This window comes from Saimiri boliviensis, chromosome 6 (genome assembly GCF_048565385.1).
Source record: "Saimiri boliviensis isolate mSaiBol1 chromosome 6, mSaiBol1.pri, whole genome shotgun sequence".
Lineage (NCBI taxonomy): Eukaryota > Metazoa > Chordata > Mammalia > Primates > Cebidae > Saimiri > Saimiri boliviensis.
In genome coordinates, this window is record NC_133454.1 from 3,650,556 (window position 1) to 3,667,791 (window position 17,236).

Here is a 17,236-nt window from a genome sequence, read left to right on the forward strand (position 1 = left end):
GCTGGGCTTCATCCACAGTTGTGAGTAACATGCTAAAAGAGGAAAAAAGATTTGCTGCTCAGGAATGGAGACAGAAATACAGACACACACACACAGACACACACACACACACACACACACACACACACACACACACACACAGGACACGAAAATCACCCAAACACAGGCCGCACACACAACTGCTCGTGTTCAGCAAAATACTTAGTGGTATGAGGTGGGCTTTGAACCCGTCCATGCTCCAAAGGAAGACGCACCTTTTGCTATTTCACCCGTCTATTCTCGTAGGGAATGTGAATAATTCTTTCAAACATGGCTCATGATGAAAGGCACCACTCTCATTTCACCCTCAGAGGCAGACAAGACGACTGCAAAGGACTCAGGTGTCGTCCCTGCTGACTGAAGAGGACTCCCATTTCCCCTCGAACCCAAAGACACAGCAAAAGTAGCTTTCTCTTTGAAGAGATCACAACTTTTTCAAAATACACAGCTAAAACGGTCCCCGCTTTAAGTGCTTTAGCACTTAAGTGCTTTAGCACTTAAAGCGGGGACCGTTTTAGCTGTGTATTCTGAAAAACATGTCTAGCATTCAAAGCACCGACAGTTTTAGCTGTGTATTTTCAAAAAGTTGTCTCTACCTGCCATAGCTCATGAAGTCAAAACGAGTGAGCTGTGTCCCCTTGATTTGAGCATTCTTTTAGTAAGAAAGGATTAAGTTCAATTTGAATTTTGGAAAACTGCTTCTCATCTTGTCAATCAGCTGTCAGTTTTGTGTGTTAATTTCTAGGAGATGTAATAGAGTCAATCCAAACCAAAGGTGTATTCAAGTCCAGATTGACAAGTCAAACCAAGAAAGCAGGCACTGAGCTGTCAGAGGGATCTTTTCCCAGTGGGCGTTAAGGCCCACATAAATCCCTGTGAAGGAATCGGGAATCAGAGACAGAAAGGGACTCGCCTAAGGCTTGTCACATGAAAGTGCCTGGCAGACTGACTTGCAGAGTACTGGAAATCAAATCCAAATCTTCGGACGTGTAATTTCACAGGGGGCACCGCATCCCCCAGGCCCAATGTGACACTTCAATGGCTTAACGAGGGCTTGACGGGATGGATGTCAACATGAAAAGACTTTCGATTCCATCGGACCTGTCTTGGGCCCATTGTCTCTAAGGAGAATGTGCCTGGTTCAAATTCTCACTTTGCTTCTCACCTGAGAGATGTGACCTCAGTGGTCAATGGGAAATGAGCTGGTTTCAGTCACCAACCTCTCACTCATCACCAAGAAAATTTCCTTCAACCATACATGAATTGTGTTTTCAGGAGTGCTGGGCTTCATCCACAGTTGTGAGTAACATGCTAAAAGAGGAAAAAAGATTTGCTGCTCAGGAATGGAGACAGAAATACAGACACACACACACAGACACACACACACACATACACTCACACACACACACATGACACAAAAATCACCCAAACAAAGGCGGCACACACAACTGCTCGTGTTCAGCAAAATACTTAGTGGTATGAGGTGGGCTTTGAACCCGTCCATGCTCCAAAGGAAGACACACCTTTTGCTATTTCACCCGTCTATTCTCATAGGGAATGTGAATAATTCTTTCAGACATGGCTCATGATGACAGGGACCACTCTCATTTCACCCTCAGAGGCAGACAAGAGGACTGCAAAGGACTCAGGTGTCGTCCCTGCTGACTGAAGAGGACTCCCATTTCCCCTCGAACCCAAAGACACAGCAAAAGTAGCTTTCTCTTTGAAGAGCACACAAATTTTTCAAAATACACAGCTAAAACGGTCCCCGCTTTAAGTGCCAAAGCACTTAAAGCGGGGACCGTTTTAGCTGTGTATTCTGAAAAACATGTCTAGCATTCAAAGCACGGACAATTTTAGCTGTGTATTTTCAAAAAGTTGTCTCTACCTGCCATAGCTCATGAAGTCAAAACGAGTGAGCTGTGTCCCCTTGATTTGAGCATTCTTTTAGGAAGAAAGGATTAAGTTCAATTTGAAATTTGGAAAACTGCTTCTCATCTTGTCAATCAGCTGTCAGTTTTGTGTGTTAATTTCTAGGAGAGGTAATAGAGTCAATCCAAAACCAAAGGTGTATTCAAGTCCAGATTGACAAGTCAAACCAAGAAAGCAGGCACTGAGCTGGCAGAGGGATCTTTTCCCAGTGGGCGTTAAGGCCCACATAAATCCCTGTGAAGGAATCGGGAATCAGAGACAGAAAGGGACTCGCCTAAGGCTTGTCACATGAAAGTGCCTGGCAGACTGACTGGCAGAGGGCTGGAAATCAAATCCAAATCTTCGGACGTGTAATTTCACAGGGTGCACAGCCTCCCCCAGGCCCAATGTGACACTTCAATGGCTTAACGAGGGCTTGACGGGATGGATGTCAACATGAAAAGACATTCGATTCCATCGGACCTGTCTTTGGCCCATTGTCTCTAAGGAGAATGTGCCTGGTTCAAATTCTCACTTTGCTTCTCACCTGAGAGATGTGACCTCAGTGGTCAATGGGAAATGAGCTGGTTTCAGTCACCAACCTCTCACTCATCACCAAGAAAATTTCCTTCAACCATACATGGATTGTGTTTTCAGGAGTGCTGGGCTTCATCCACAGTTGTGAGTAACATGCTAAAAGAGGAAAAAAGATTTGCTGCTCCGGAATGGAGACAGAAATACAGACACACACACACAGACACACACACACACACACATACACACATGACACAAAATACACCCAAACACAGGCCGCACACACAAATGCTCGTGTTCAGCAAAATACTTAGTGGTATGAGTTGGGCTTTGAACCCGTCCATGCTCCAAAGGAAGACACACCTTTTGCTATTTCACCCGTCTATTCTCGTAGGGAATGTGAATAATTCTATCAGACATGGCTCATGATGACAGGGACCACTCTCATTTCACCCTCAGAGGCAGACAAGAGGACTGCAAAGGACTCAGGTGTCGTCCCTGCTGACTGAAGAGGACTCCCATTTCCCCTCGAACCCAAAGACACAGCAAAAGTAGCTTTCTCTTTGAAGAGCACACAAATTTTTCAAAATACACAGGTAAAACGGTCCCCGCTTTAAGTGCTTTAGCACTGAAAACGGGGACCGTTTTAGCTGTGTATTCTGAAAAACATGTCTAGCATTCAAAGCACGGACAGTTTTAGCTGTGTATTTTCAAAAAGTTGTCTCTACCTGCCATAGCTCATGAAGTCAAAATGAGTGAGCTGTGTCCCCTTGAGTTGAGCATTCTTTTAGTAAGAAAGTAAATACAACCCCAAGCTGTGTTATTTTCAAAAATACAAATACAACACTTAGCTGTATCTTGGAAAATGATACAAATACACGCCCAAGCTGTGTTATTTTCAAAAACACAAATACAACCCTTAGCTGTATCTTGGAGTATAATACAAATACAAACCCGAGCTGTGTTATTTTCAAAAATACAAATACAACACTTAGCTGTATCTTGGAAAATAATGCAAATACACACCCAAGCTGTGTTATTTTCAAAAACACAAATACAAGCCTTAGCTGTATCTTGGAAAATAATACAAATACACCCCCAAGCTGTGTTATTTTCAAAAATACAAATACAACCCTTATCTTTATCTCAGAAAATAATACAAATACACCCGCAAGCTGTGTTATTTTCAAAAATACAAATACAACCCTTAGCTGTATCTTGGAAAATAATGCAAACAAACCCCCAAGCTGTGTTATTTCCAAAAAAGCAAATACAACCCTTAGCTGTATCTTGGAAAATAATACAAATACACCCCCAATCTCTGTTATTTTCAAAACTACAAATACTATCCTTAGTTGTGTCTTTGAAAATAATACAAATACACCCCCAAGCTTTTTTATTGTCAAAAATACAAATACATACCTTAGTTGTATCTTGGGAAATGATACAAATACACCCCCAAGATACGTTATTTTCTAAAATACAAATACAACCATTTGCTGTATCTTGGAAAATAATACAAATACACCACAAGCTCTGTTATTTTCAAAAATACAAATACAACCCTTAGCTGTATCATGGAAAATAATACAAATACACACTCAAGCTGTGTTATATTAAAAAACACAAATACAACCCTTAGCTGTAATTTGGAAAATAATGTAAATGCACACCCAAGCTGTGTTATTTTCAAAAACACACATACAAGCTTTAGCTGTATCTTGGAAAATAATACAAATACACCCCAAAGCTGGGTTATTTTCAAAACAAAAAATAAAACCCTTAGCTGTATCTTGGAAAATAATACAAATACACCCCCAAGCTGTGTTAGTGTAAAAAATACAAATACAACGAAAAGATGTATCTTGGAAAATAATACAAATACACCACAAGCTGTGTTATTTTCAAAAATACAAATACAAACCTTAGCTAGACCTTGGAAAATAATACAAATACCACCACAGGCTTTGTTATTGTCAAAAATACAAATACATCCCTTAGCTGTATTTGTAAAATAATACAAATACACCTTCAAGTTGTGTTATTTTCAAAAATACAAATACAACCCTTAGCTGCATTTGGAAAATAATACAAATACACCCCCTAGCTGTGTTATTTTCAAAAATACAAATACAACCCTTAGCTGTATCTTTGAAAATAATACAAATACAATCCCAAGGTGTGTTATTTTCAAAAATACAAATACAACCATTAGCTGTATCTTGGAAAATAATTCAATTACACCCCCAAGCTGTGTTATTGTCAAAAATACAAATACAACCCTTAGCTGTATCTTGGAAAATAATACAAATACACCCCCGGCTTTGTTTTTGTCAAAATTACAAATACAACCCTTAGCTGTATCTGTAAAATAATACAAATACACCTTCAAGCTGTGTTATTTTCAAAAATACAAATACAACTCTTGGCTGTATCTTGGAAAATAATGCAAATACACACCCAAGCTGTATTATTTTCAAAAACACAAATAGAAGCCTTACCTGTATCTTGGAAAATAATACAAATACACCCCCAAGATGTGTTATTTTCAAAAATACAAATACAACTCTTAGCTTTATCTGGGAAAATAATACAAATACACACCCAATCTGTGTTATTTTCAAAAATACAAATACAACCCTTAGCTGTATCTTGGAAAATCATACAAATACACCCCCAAGCTGTGTTATTTTCAAAAAAGCAAATACAACCCTAAGCTATACCTTGGAAAATAATACAAATACACCCCCAAGCTGTGTTATTTTCAAAAACACAAATACAACACTTAGCTGTATCTTGGAAAATAATACAAATACAAACCCAAGCTGTGTTATTTTCAAAAATACAAATACAAGCCTTAGCTGTATCTTGGAAAATAATTCAAATACACCACCGGCTTTGTTATTGTCAAGAATACAAATAAAATCCTTAGCTGTATCTTGTAAAATAATTCAAATACACTCCCAAGCTGTGTTTTTTTAAAAAACACAAATACAACCCTTAGCTATATCTCGGAAAATAATACATATACAACCCCAAGCTGTGTTATTTTCAAAAATACAAATACAACCCTTAGCTGTTTCTTGGAAAATAATACAAATACAACCCCAAGCTGTGTTATTTTCAAAAACACAAATACAACCCTTAGCTGTATCTTGCAAAATAATACAAATACACTCACAAAATGTTTTATTTTCAAAAATACAAATACAACCCTTAGCTGTATCTTGGAAAATAATGCAAATGTACACCCAAGCTGTGTTATTTTAAAAAACACAAATGCAAGTTTTAGCTGTATCTTGGAAAATAATACAAATACTCCCCAAAGCTGTGTTATTTTCAAAACTAAAAATACAACACTTAGCTGTATCTTGGAAAATAATACAAATAAACCCCCAAGCTGTGTTAGTGTAAAAAATACAAATGCAACTCAAAGATGTATCTTAGAAAGTAATACAAATATACCCCAAGCTGTGTTATTTTCAAAAATACAAATAAAAACCTTAGCTATACCTTGGAAAATAATACAAATACACCCACAGGTTTTGTTATTGTCAAAAATACATATACAACCCTTAGCTGTATCTGTAAAATAATACAAATACACCTTCAAGCTGTGTTATTTTCAAAAAGACAAATACAACCATTAGCTGTATCTTGGAAAATAACACAAACACACCCCCAAGCTGTGTTATTTTCAAAAACACAAATAGAACCCTTAGCTGTATTTGGGCAAATAATACAAATACACTCCCAAGCTGGGGTATTTTCAAGTATATAAATACAACCCATAGCTGTATATGGCAAAATAATACAAATACAACCCCAAGCTGTGTTATTTTCAAAAATACAAATACAACCCATAGCTTTGTCTTGGAAAATAATATAAATACACCCCCAAGCTGTGTTATTTTTAAAAATACAAATACAACCCTTAGGTGTATCTCCGAAAATAATAAAAATACACACCCAAGCTGTGTTATTTTAAAAATTACAAATAAAACCCTTAGCTGTATCCTGGAAAATAATAGAAATACACCCCCAAGCTGCGTTATTTTCAAAAATACAAATAAAATCCTTAGCTGTATCTCAGAAAATAATACAAATACAACCCCAAGCTGTGTTATTTTCAAAAATACCAAAACAACCCATAGCTGAATCTTGGAAAATAATTCAAATACACCACCGGCTTTGTTATTGTCAAAAATACAAATACAACCCTTAGCTGTATCTTGTAAAATAATTCAAAAACAACCCCAAGCTGTGTTTTTTTGAAAAAAATAAAAAGTACAACCCTTAGCTGTATCTTGGAAAATAATACAAATACAACCCCAAGCTGTGTTATTTTCAAAAACACAAATACAACCCTTATCTGTATCTTGGAATATAATAAAAATACACCCCCAAGCTGTGTTATTTTAAAAAAGACAAATAAAACCCTTAGATGTATCTCTGAAAATAATACAAATACAACCCCAAGCTGTGTTATTTTCAAAAATACAAATACAACCCTTAGCTGTATCTTCGAAAATAATACAAATACACCCCCAAGCTGTGTTATTTTCAAAAATACAAATACAACCCTAAGCTTTATCTTGCAAAATAATACAAATACAACACCAAGCTGTGTAATTTTCAAAAACACAAATAAAACCCTTAGCTGTATCGTGTAAAATAATACAAATACACCCACAAAATGTGTTATTTTCAAAAATACAAATACAACCCTTAGGTGTATCTTGGAAAATAATGCAAATGCACACCCAAGCTGTGTTGTTTTCAAAAACACAAATACAAGCCTTAGCTGTATCTTGGAAAATAATACAAATACACCCCAAAGCTGTGTTATTTTCAAAACTAAAAATACAACACTTAGCTGTGTCTTTGAAAATAATAAAAATACACCTCCAAGCTGTGTTATTGTCAAAAATACAAATACAACCCTTAGCTGTATCTTGGAAAATAATACAAACACATCGCCAAGCTGTGTTAGCGTCAAAAATACAAATACACCCAAAGATGTATCTTGGAAAATAATACAAATACACCTCAAGCTGTGTTATTTTCAACAATACAAATACAAACATTAGCTATACCTTGGAAAATAATACAAATACACCCACAGGATTTGGTATTGTCAAAAATACAAATACAACCCTTAGCTGTATCTGTAAAATAATACAAATACACCTTCAAGCTGTGTTATTTTCAAAAATACAAATAGAACCCATAGCTTTGTCTTGGAAAATAATATAAATACACCACCAAGCTGTGTTATTTTCAAAAAAAAAAATACAATCCTTAGCTGTATCTCAGAAAATAATACAAATACACCCCCAAAACGTGTTATTTTCAAAAATACAAATACAACCCTTAGCTGTATCTCGGAAAAAAATACAAATAGTCTCCCAAGCTGTACTTTTTTCAAAAATACAAATACAACCCTTAGCTGTATCTTGGAAAATAATACAAATACACCCCCAAGCTATGTTATTTTCAAAAACACAAATACAACCCTTAGCTGTATCTTGGAATATAATACAAATACACCCCCAAGCTGTGTTATTTTCAAAAAGACAAATAAAACCCTTAGCTGTATCTCGGAAAATAATACAAATACACCCCCAAGCTGTGCCATTTTCAAAAATACAAATACAACCCATAGCTGTATCTGGCAAAATAATACAAATACAACACCAAGCTGTGTTATTTTGAAAAATACAAATAGAACCCATAGCTTTGTCTTGGAAAATAATATCAATACACCCCCAAGCTGTGTTATTTTCAAAAATACAGATACAACACCTAGCTGTTTCTCAGAAAATAATACAAATACACCCCCAAGCTGTGTTATTTTCAAAAATACAAATACAATCCTTAGCTGTATCTCGGAAAAAAATACCAATACTCTCCCAAGCTGTGTTATTTTCAAAAATACAAATACAACCCTTAGCTTTATCTCGGAAAATAATACAAATACACCCCCAAGCTGTGCTATTTTCAAAAAACAAATACAACCCTTAGCTGTATCTTGGAAAATAATACAAATACAGCCACAAGCTGTGTTATTTTCAAAGAAGCAAACACAACCCTTAGCTGTATCTTGGAAAATAATACAAACACACCCCCAAGCTGTGTTATTTTCAAAAACACAAATACAACCCTTAGCTGTATCTTGGAATATAATACAAATACACACCCAAGCTATGTTATTTTCAAAAAGACAAATAAAACCCTTAGCTGTATCTCGGAAAATAATACAAATACACCTCCAAGCTGTGTTATTTTCAAAAATACAAATACAACCCATAGCTGTATCTGGCAAAATAATACAAATACAACCCCAAGCTGTGTTATTTTCAAAAATACAAATAGAACCCATAGCTTTGTCTTGGAAAATAATATAAATACAGCCCCAAGCTGTGTTATTTTCAAAAAAGCAAATACAAACCTTAGCTGTATCCTGGAAAATAATACAAATACACCCCCAAGCAGTGTTATTTGCAAAAATACAAATACAACACTTAGCTGTATCTTGGAAAATAATTCAAATACACCACCGGCTTTCTTATTGTCAAAAATAAAAATACAACCCCTAGCTGTATCTTGTAAAATAATTCAAATACACCCCCAAGCTGTGTTTTTTTGAAAAAAAAAAAATACAACCATTAGCTGTATCTTGGAAAATAATACAAATACACCCCCAGCCTGTGTTATTTTAAAAAAGAACAATACAACCCTTAGCTGTATCTCGGAAAATAATACAAATACACCCCCAAGCTGTGTTATTTTCAAAAATACAAACACAGCCCTTAGTTGTATCTAGGAATATAATACAAATACACCCCCAAGTGCTGTTAGTTTCAAAAATACAAATACAACCCTTAGCTTTATCTTGGAAAATAATACAAATTCAACCCCAAGCGGTGTTATTTTCAAAAATACAAATACAACCCTTAGCTTTATCTCGGAAAATAATACAAATACACCCCCAAGCTGTGCTATTTTCAAAAAACAAATAGAACCCTTAGCTGTATCTTGGAAAATAATACAAATACAGCCACAAGCTCTGTTATTTTCAAAGAAGCAAACACAACCCTTAGCTGTATCTTGGAAAATAATACAAACACACCCCCAAGCTGTGTTATTTTCAAAAACACAAATACAACCCTTAGCTGTATCTTGGAATATAATACAAATACACACCCAAGCTGTGTTATTTTTAAAAAGACCAATAAAACCCTTAGCTGTATCTCGGAAAATAATACAAATACACCTCCAAGCTGTGTTATTTTCAAAAATACAAATACAACCCATAGCTGTATCTGGCAAAATAATACAAATACAACCCCAAGCTGTGTTATTTTCAAAAATACAAATAGAACCCATAGCTTTGTCTTGGAAAATAATATAAATACAGCCCCAAGCTGTGTTATTTTCAAAAAAGCAAATACAAACCTTAGCTGTATAATGGAAAATAATACAAATACACCCCCAAGCAGTGTTATTTGCAAAAATACAAATACAACACTTAGCTGTATCTTGGAAAATAATTCAAATACACCACCGGCTTTCTTATTGTCAAAAATAAAAATACAACCCCTAGCTGTATCTTGTAAAATAATTCAAATACACCCCCAAGCTGTGTTTTTTTGAAAAAAAAAAAAAATACAACCATTAGCTGTATCTTGGAAAATAATACAAATACATCCCCAGCCAGTGTTATTTTAAAAAAGAACAATACAACCCTTAGCTGTATCTCGGAAAATAATACAAATACACCCCCAAGCTGTGTTATTTTCAAAAATACAAACACAGCCCTTAGTTGTATCTAGGAAAATAATACAAATACACCCCCAAGTGCTGTTAGTTTCAAAAATACAAATACAACCCTTAGCTTTATCTTGGAAAATAATACAAATTCAACCCCAAGCGGTGTTATTTTCAAAAATACGAAAATACAGCCCTTAGCCGTAATTCAGAAAATAATACAAATACACACACAAGCTGTGTTATTTTCAAAATACAAATACAACCCTTAGCTGTATCTCGAAAAATAATACAAATACACACCCATGCTGTGTTATTTTCAAAAATACAAATACAACTCTTAGGTGTATCTAGGAAAATAATACAAATACACCCCCAAGCTGTGTTATTTCTCAAAAATACAAATACAAACCATAGCTGTATCTCGAAAAATAATACAAATACACCCCCATGCTGTGTTATTTTCAAAAATACAAATACAATCCTTAGCCTTATATTGGAAAATAATACAAATACAATCCCAAGCTTTGTTATTGTCAAAAATACAAATACAATCCTTAGCTGTATCTTGGAAAGTAATACAAATACACTCCCAAGCTATGTTATTTTCAAAAATACAAATACAACCCTTAGCTGTGTCTTGGAAAATAATACAAATACACCCCCAAGCTGTGTTATTTTCGAAAATACAAATACAACCCTTAGCTGTATCTTTGAAAATAATACAAATACACCCAATTGCTGTGTTATTTTCAAAAATAAAAAGACAACCCTTAGCTGTATCTCGGAAAATAATTCAAATAAACCCGCAATCTATGTTATTTTCAAAAATACAAATACAACCCTTAGCTGTATCTTGGAAAATAATAAAAATACACCCACAAGCTGTGTTATTATCAAAAATACAAATACAACCCTTAGCTGTATCTCGGAAAATAATACAAATACAGACCCAAGCTGTGTTATTGTCAAAAATTCAGATACAACCCTAAGCTGTATCTCGGAAAATAATACAAATACACCCCCAAGCTGTGTTATTTTCAAAACTACAGATAAAACCCTTAGCTTTATCTCGCAAATTAATACAAATACACAAACAAGCTGTTTTATGGTCAAAAATACGTATACAACCCTTAGCTGTAACTCGGAAAATACTACAAATACACCACCAAGCAGTGTTATTTTCAAAAATACAAATACAACCCCTAGCTGTATCTTGGAAAATAATACAAATACAGCCCCAAGATGTTTTATTATGAAAAATACAAATACAACCCTTAGCTGTATTTTGGAAAATAATACAAATACACCCCCTAGCTGAGTTATTGTCAAAAATACAAATACAATCCTTAGCTGTATCTTGGAAAATAATAAAAATACACCCACACGCTGTGTTATTGTCAAAAATACAAATACAACTTTTAGCTGTATCTTGGAAAATAATACAAATACACCCCCGGCTTTGTTATTGTCAAAAATACAAATACAACACTTAGCTGTAACTTTGAAATTAATACAAATACACCCCCAACCTGTGTTATTGTCAAAAATACACATAAATCCCTTAGCTGTATCTTTGAAAATAATACAAATACGCCCCCATGCTGTGTTATTGTCAAAAAAGAAATACAACCCTTAGCTCTATCTTGGAAAATAATACAAATACACCCCCAAGCTGTGTTATTTACAAAAATACAAATACAATCCTTAGCTGTATCTCGGAAAATAATACAAATACGCCCCCAAGCTGTGTTATTTTCAAAAATACAAACAACCCTTAGCTGTATCTCGGAAAATAATACAAATACACCACCAAGCTGTGTAATTTTCTAAAATACAAATACAACCCTTAGCTGTATCTTGGAAAATAATACAAATACAACCCGAAGCTGTGTTATTTTCAAAAATACAAACACAACCCTTAGCTGTATCTCGGAAAATAATACAAATACACCCCCAAGCTGTGTTATTGTCAAAAATACAATTACAACCCTTAGCCGTATGTCAGAATATAATACAAATAAACCCCCAAGCTGTGTTATTTTCAAAAAAACAAATTCAACCCTGAGCTGTATGTCGGAAAATAATACAAATACACCCCCAAGCTGTGTTATTTTCAAAAATACAAATAAAATCCATAGCTGTATCTTTGAAAATAATACAAATACACCCAAAAGTTGTGTTATTTTCAAAAATAAAAATAAAACCCTTAGCTGTATCTCCGAATATAATACAAATACACCCCCAAGCTGTGTTATTTTCAAAAATAGAAATACAACCCTTAGCTGTGTCTCGGAAAATAATACAAATACACCCACAAGCCGTGTGATTTTCAAAAGTACAAATACAACCTTTAGCTGTATCTCGGAAAATAATACAAATACACCCCTAAGCCGTGTTATTGTCAAAAATACAAATAAAACCCTTAGCTGTATCTCGGAAAATAATACAAATACACCCCCAAGCTGTGTTATTTTCAAAAATACAATTACAACCCTTAGCTGTATCACAGAAAATAATACAAATACACCCCCAAGCGGTGTTATTTTCAAAAATAAAAGTACAACCCTTAGCTGTATCAGGAAAATAATACAAATACACCCCCAAGCGCTGTTATTTAAAAAAATACAAAAACAACACTTATCTGTATCTCCGAAAGTAATACAAGTACAACCCCAAGCGGTGTTATTTTCAAAAATACAAATACACCCTTAGCTGTATCTTGGAAAGTAATACAAATACACCCCCAAGCTGTGTTATTTTCAAAAATACAAATACAACCCTTAGCTGTATCTTGGAAAATAATACAAATACACCCCAAAGCTGTGTTATTGTCAAAAATACAAATACAAACCTTAGCTGTATCTTGGAAAGTAATACACATACACTCCCAAGCTGTGTTATTTTCAAAAATACAAACACAACCCTTAGCTGTATCTTTGAAAATAATACAAATACACCCCCAAGCTGTGTTATTTTCAAAAATACAAAAATACAGAACTTAGCCGTAATTCCGAAAATAAGACAAATACACCCCCAAGCTGTGTTAATTTCAAAATACAAATACAACCCTTAGCTGTATCTCGGAAAATAATACAAATACATACCCAAGCTGTGTTATTTTCAAAAATACAAATACAACCCTAAGCTATATCTCGGAAAATAATACAAATACACCCCCAAGCAGTGTTATTTTCAAAAATACAAATGCGACCCTTAGCTGTATCTCGGAAAGTAATACAAATACACCCCAAGCTGTGTTATTTTCAAAAATACAAATACAACCCCAAGCTGTATCTCGGAAAATAATACAAATACACCCCCAAGCTGTGTTATTGTCAAAAATACAAATACAACCCTTAGCTCTATCTTGGAAAGCAATACAAATACACCCAAAGCCATCTTATTTTCAAAAATACTAATACAACCCTTTGCTGTATCTTGGAAAGTAATACAAATACACCCGAAATCTGTGTTATTGTGGAAAATACAGATAAAACCCTTGGCTGTATCTTGGAACATAATATAAATACACCTCCAAGCTGTGTTATTTTCAAAAATACAAATAAAACCCTTAGCTGTATATTGGAAAATAATACATATACAGCTACAAGCTGTGTTATTTTCAAGAATACAAATACAACCCTTAGCTGTATATTGGGAAATAATACATATACACCCCCAAGCTGTGTTATTTTCAAAAATACAAATACAACCCTTAGATGTATCTTGGAAAATAATACAAACACACCCCCGAGCTGTTTTATTTTCAAAAATACAAATACAGTCCTTAGCTGTATCTTTGAAAATGATACAGATACACCCCCAAGCTGTGTTATTTTCAAAAATACAAATACAACCCTTAGCTGTGTCTTGGAATATAATACAAATACACCCCTAAGCTCTGTTATTTTCAAAAATACAAGTACAACCCTTAGCTGTAACTTTGAAAATAATACAAATACAAACCCAAGCTGTGTTATTGTCAAAAATACAAATACAACCCTTAGCGGTATCTTTGAAAATAACACAAATACACACTCAAGCTGTGTTACTGTCAAAAATACAAATACAACCCTTAGCTGTATCTTTGAAAATAACACAAATACACCCACAAGCTGTGTTATTGTCAAAAATACAAATACAACTCTTAGCTGTATCTTGAAAAATAATACAAATACCCCCCAAAGCTCTGTTATTGTCAAAAATACAAACACAACCCATAACTGTATCTTTGAAACTAATACAAATACACCCCCAAGCTGTGTTATTTTCAAAAATACAAATACAACCCTTAGCTGTATATTGGAAAATAATACAAATACACCCCCAAGCTGTGTTATTTTCCAAAATACAAATAAAACCCATAGATGTATCTTGAAAAATAACACAAATACACCCCCAAGCTGTGTTATTTTCAAAAATACCAATAAAACCCTTAGCTGTATCTTGGAAAATAATGCAAATACACTCACAAGCTCTGTTATTTTCAAAAATACAAATACAACCCATAGCTGTTTCTTGGAAAATAATACAAATAACCCCCCCAAGCTGTATTATTTTCAAAAATACAAATACACCCCTTAGCTGTATCTTGGAAAATAATACAAATACACCCCCAGCCTGTGTTATTTTAAAAAAGAACAATACAACCCTTAGCTGTATCTCGGAAAATAATACAAATACACCCCCAAGCTGTGTTATTTTCAAAAATACAAACACAGCCCTTAGTTGTATCTAGGAATATAATACAAATACACCCCCAAGTGCTGTTAGTTTCAAAAATACAAATACAACCCTTAGCTGTATCTTTGAAAATAGCACAAATACACCCACAATCTGTGTTATTGTCAAAAATACAAACACAACCCTTAGCTCTATCGTGTAAAATAATACAAATACCCCTCCAAGCTCTGTGATTGTTAAAAATACAAATACAACCCATAACTGTAATTTTGAAAATAATACAAATACACCCCATAGCTGTGTTATTTTCAAAAATACAAATACATCCCTTAGCTGTATCTTGGAATATAATACAAATAAACCCCCAAGCCGTGTTATTTTCCAAAATACAAGTACTACCCTTAGCAGTATCTTGGGAGAAAACACAAATACACCCACAATCTGTGTAATTTTCAAAAATAACAATAAAACCCCTAGCTCTATCGTGGAAAATAATGCAAATACAACCCTAAGCTGTGTTATTTTCAAAAATACAAATACAACTCTGAGCTGTATCTTGGAAAATAATACAAATACAACCACAAGCTGTGTTATTTTCAAAAATACAAATACAATCCTTACCTGTATCTTTGAAAATAATACAAATACAACCCAAGCTGAGTTATTGTCAAAAATACAAATACAACCCTTAGCTGTATCTTTGAAAATAATACAAATACACCCCCAAGCCGCGTTATTGTGAAAAATACAAATACAACCCTTAGTTGTATCTTTGAAAATAATACAAATACACCCCCATGCTGTGTTATTTTCAAAAATACAAATACAACACTTAGCTATATCTTTGAAAAAAATACAAATAGAAGCCCAAGCTGTGTTATTTCCAAAAATACAAATACAACCCTTAGCTGTATCTTGGATAATAATACAAATACAACACCAAGCTGTGTTATTTTCAAAAATACAGAACTTAGCCGTAATTCAGAAAAAAAGACAAATACACTCCAATCTGTGTTAATTTCAAAAATACAAATACAACCCTTAGCTGTACCTTGGAAAATAATACAAATACAACCCCAAGCTGTGTTATTTTCAAAAATACCAATACAATCCTTAGCTGTATCTTGCAAAATACTACAAAAATCCCCCCCAAGCTCTGTGATTGTCAAAAATACAAATACAACCCATAACTATATTTTTGAAAATAATACAAATACACACCAAATCTGTGTTATTTTCAAAACTGCAAATACAACCCTCAGCTGTATCTTGGAAAATAATAGAAATACACCCCCAAGCCGTGTTATTTTCCAAAATACAAGTACAGCCGTTAGCTGTATCTTGGAAAAAAACACAAATACACCCCCAAGCTGTGTAATTTTCAAAAATACCAATACAACCCTTAGCTGTATCCTGGAAAATAATGCAAATACAACCCCAAGCTATGTTATTTTCAAAAATACAAATACAACCCTTAGCTGTACCTTGATAAATAATACAAATACACCCCCAAGATGTGTTATTTTCAAAAAAACAAATACAACCCTTAGCTGTATCTTTGAAAATAATACAAATACACCCCAATCTGAGTTACTGTCAAAAATACAAATACAACCCTTAGCTGTATCTTTGAAAATAATACAAATACACTCCCAAGCTGCGTTATTGTGAAAAATACAAATAAAACCCTTAGTTGTATCTTTGAAAATAATACAAATACACCCCAATGCTGTGTTATTTTCAAAAACACAAATACAACCCTTAGCTCTATCTTTGAAAATAATACAAATACAACCTCAAGTTGTGTTATTTTCAAAAATACATACCAAACCCTTAGCTGTATCTTGGAAAATAATACAAATACACCCCCCCCAGCTGTGTTATTGTCAAAAATACAAACACAACACTTAGCTCTATCTTGGAAAGTAATACAAATACACCACAAAGCCGTCTTATTTTCAAAAATACAAATACAAACGTTAGCTGTATCTTGGAAAGTAATACAAATACACCCCAAAGCTGTGTTATTTTCAAAAATACATATACAACTCTTAGCTGTATCTTGGAAAGTAATACAAATACACCCCAAAGCTGTGTTATTGTCAAAAACACAGATATAATTCATAGCCTTATCTTGGAAAATAGTACAAATACACCCCCAAGCTGTGTTATTTGCAAAAATACAAAGAGAACCCTTAGCTGTATCTTGGAAAATGATGGAAATACAGCCACAAGCTGTGTTGTTTTCAAAAATACAAATACAACCCTTAGCTGTATCTTCGAAAATAATACAAAT